Raw genomic sequence first — 4,016 nt, forward strand, 5'->3', positions numbered from 1 at the left:
TAATACAAATGGCAGGAACTCCTTTGCATCGTGCATCACTATAATGCAAAAGAAATGCACTATGCAAAGAAAGCTACAGAACTGGAGGGAAAAGCTCCTGCACGTGGGTCCTGTGTTGCAACAGAACACTCCACCGTGCAATAGAGCTGCAATTTTGGCGGGAACATGATTTAGCGATGCCAAAGCACACTCAAACAAAAAAACCACAACTTTGGGTTGTGACACTACCCTGGTGAAAGGCAGGTAGGGGCACCTTAACCCTAGCCCTCACCTTTGGGTGGGTTGTGTAACACTGGAGGCAGTTGGGGCCAGGCATGGCTATGGCCACCTGAGCCCTGTGGGGTGTAAGACCCTGAGGAAGGAGAGTGGGGGCCAGGCATGGCTGTGGCCACCTGAGTGCTGGGAGGTGCAAGACTCTGATTGGGAAAGCTGGGGCCAGGCATGGCTGTGGCCACCTGAGCCCACCAGGGAGGAAAGCCCGATGGCCCCAGTTGAAGGGGGCAGAGATGAGTAGCCCCAGGTGAAGGGGGCAGTGTGGAGACCCCGAGTGAGGGGAATAGGCCCAGGTAGGTCTTTGGATGCCTGCAGTTGAAGTTTCAACCTGAGGCTGAGTAAAGGGGGCTCAGCCCAAGAGAGAGAGGGGCAAGTCCTGACCCCGGTAAGTCCTCCACTGCTGGGAGACTGAGTGTGGGTCAAAAGTAAGGTCTTAAATAGCACCACGACCTGCTGCTCCAGCGGGGTAGTGAGAGTTCCATGTGAGACTCTGGAGCACCAGTCATGGTGTAAGGTACCTTAGCTCCCACATCCAGGAAGTTGGACCAGAAAGAGAGAGTGGGGCTAGTGAGAGAGGCTGGAGGTAGAGTACCCCCTCGACTGGTCGATGCTGGGGTCAGGACCAGGAAGGTCTAAAGGGCCCACCATGAGGGATGCCCCAAAGCCGAGGGCCTGGGGTTCCACCTGGCCTTGGAGGTGAGGCCAGGGCCTGTGTGGCCGAAGGTCTCGGAGGGACCATGCCTGAGAGGGGAAATAGCTACAGGGAGCTTGCCAGCCTGGATGATGGTGGAGTAGGCTGCCTGAGTGGAGGGATCAAAGCAGGGTCCTGATAGGAGGATTCTGGAGCCCAGTTTGGGGCTGGTGTGACTAACAGCTGGATGCCATCTGTGAGGCACGGGCTACAGTAGAGAGGAGGTTCAGAGCCACAGATAGCATCCCCTGGCATCAAGGCATAAAATGGGCAGCCTCCCACCTTAATTAACAACTATTAATTAATTAAGAACAAGGCATGGCAGGTGAGTCAGGTGGGTGGCATGCCCAATGGCAAGTGGGGAACCTAGCACTGTGGCTAGGCAGAGAGCCCCACTTCGCCACACCCTCCAAGCACCCCGCACTGCATTGTTCCTCATTGCCCCCCATCTACTGCTGTAACTGGAGACTGGTTCACAGACAGAGCTCCGCTATCCTCTCCTTTTTTCTCCTTTTGTTGAAACTTTTTATCAGTGAGGTCCCTTGCACTGCTTGTTCAATAAAAGCTATTTTTCTAACAACCAGTTGTGTCCTCATTCACTACTCAAGCACGCCCCCTCATCATTCCCTCCCAACCCTAGGGAACTCAAAAACATAGGTCTAAGTACTCCCTTCCATATCCAAGTCAGTCAAGCACAGTGTGGTCTTCAGACAAATGCAGGCTATTTAAGTTTATTGAATTCATGTTTAAGACAGAAGCAGAAAAGTGAAAGTTCCCCCAAGCATGGATCTCCCAGCCCCTGGGACCCCCAAAGTATTCCTCGCCTGCCCCCTGCTTACCCACTACAAGGCTTGCAAGGTTGGGAGATCCATGCCTGGGGAAGTTTTCAACATAAAAAATGCCACTTCCTGGATCAGATCATAGGTCCATCTTGCCCAGTTTCCTGTGTTAAACAGTGGCAGAGAGTGACTTGGGTTTTTTCCACTGTTCCTCTCTCACTTTCAGCCTCCAACATTCAAGGTCTAGGAAGTTCTAATTAAGGGTCTTTATCCCAAGGATATAGCTCAATAGCTATCCATGATCCTTTTGTCCAAGTATTTGTCCAATCCCTTTTTGAATCTAGCTAAACTGCCACCTTCCAACAACATCTTGTGGCAATGAGTTCCATGCTTTAATTACATGCCGTTTGAAAAAGAGCTTCCTTTTGTTGGTTTTAAATTTACTACCTACTAGTTTAATTTTGTGACTCCTTAGTTGTATGTGTGAGAGAGTTAATAATAAATCACCATTCACGTTCTCTTCACCATTTTGTATTTTGTAAATCCTTATCATGTTCCCTTCCTCTAGTGTCCCTTCTCTAAACTGAGTAAGCCTAGCCTCTTTAGTTTCTACTCACATTGAAGCCCCTCCCTACTACCAGTCATCCTTGCTGCCCTTCTCTGTACCTTCTGTAGTTCTTCTATATCCTTTGTGTGGTGAAGGGACCAGAACTGGGCACAATATTCAAGGTAAGGAGGTACCATAGATGTATAAAGGGGCATAATGATACTTTTAGTTCTGTTTAGAATTGTCTTCTTAATGGATGGCTGCTGAGCAGATATTTTTAGCAAACTGTTCTACAGTGACTCCCAGGGTACTGACTCCCACTCCTGTTGTCAGAGCCACACAACTTTACATTATTTTGAACTTGTTCCCAGTTTTTTTTTTAACTTATTCACAACCATTCCCATTTGGGAATGGTTCAACTGTTATGCACATTTGCACTACCCCACAACAATTGTCTACCAATTTCCAATCCATGACATTTTGGAACCAGTCAATTGTTATGCATGTCAATACCCTCTCTTTAGCTTTGGGCTTCTAACTCCTTGCTCTGAAGGTGTAGACATCTTAACTTTAGATGATGAAGCAGTGTTAGAGTGGTTTTGCTACATTTCAAGCCTTCTAATCTCATTCACACACAATGAAAGTAACAGCTGCTGTTCTTTTCAAATATTCCCCTTTTGAAACTGCTCCAAAAATATGTAAGTCCACACCCTTAGTTTTATGGTCTCTAAATGGACATCTCATTTGAGGTGGTCCTGATTGATCCAGGGAAAAAGAAGAGTGGCACAGCCCTTCACACACTTCACCCTCCCAAACTGCATTGCTGCTCCTCTCTCAGTAGGTGGCAAGGGAGAGAATATAGCCTGATAGGCTTGTCCCTGAACTGATTGGCAATTAACTTGAATGAGCCGCAGTTGACTTACAGAGCATTGAGGGGAAAAGGAGGTTATTAGCATATTTTTATCTTGTATACACTGTTACTTAAAACCAGACAATGGACTGGGATGTGTAGGGGTGGAAACAGATGTGCTCTGATTTCTCATTTGTGCCACCTTAAAAATTGTTAAGGCGGCACAAATGTGAAGCAAATACATATCCATGCCCTTTGCTGCACCACATGACAAGAAAATTGGTGGTACAACAAAATGCAGTAATAGACTCTGCTGCTTTACTGCAGTGGACATCTATTACCTTGTGCTACTTTCCCTGCTCAGCCAGCCCCATGCAGATGATGGGGAAAGTGGGGAGATTATGTTGCATCTTGTTCCGCACAGCTGAATTGCTTGTCCTGTTGCATCTTGTCACAGCTGAATTGCTCACTCTGTGACATCTAGTTCTAGACAGGACAAAAGGTTTTCTTCAGAGAGAAATTCTATATGTTTAGACCCGCCATTTCTCAGTCCGTGGGCCCTTCCTGTTTGTTCTTAATGTTGTGTCTGGTTTCTGCTCCCTGAGTACATCTTTATGGGTTCTTGACTTCATCCTTGTTCCTGGTTCCTGCCCATCATAGGCCTAATAGGTCAAGAACCTTGCAGGTTTGGCTCTGAGAGTTGCAAAGTCAGTTTGTTCCCCCTGTTTCCCCCAAAACTGTGTTTGGTGCAGCTCAGCTGTATGCCAGAATCAAGGCTAGAATACAGAGCACAAGCCTTTGTATTATACAACTTAACGCATACAACTTATTGCATCTCATTTTAATACCTTTTAAAACACAGAAAGGATCTACCAA

The sequence above is a fragment of the Alligator sinensis genome, unplaced genomic scaffold (assembly GCF_000455745.1).
Source record: "Alligator sinensis unplaced genomic scaffold, ASM45574v1 scaffold669_1, whole genome shotgun sequence".
Classification (NCBI taxonomy): domain Eukaryota; kingdom Metazoa; phylum Chordata; order Crocodylia; family Alligatoridae; genus Alligator; species Alligator sinensis.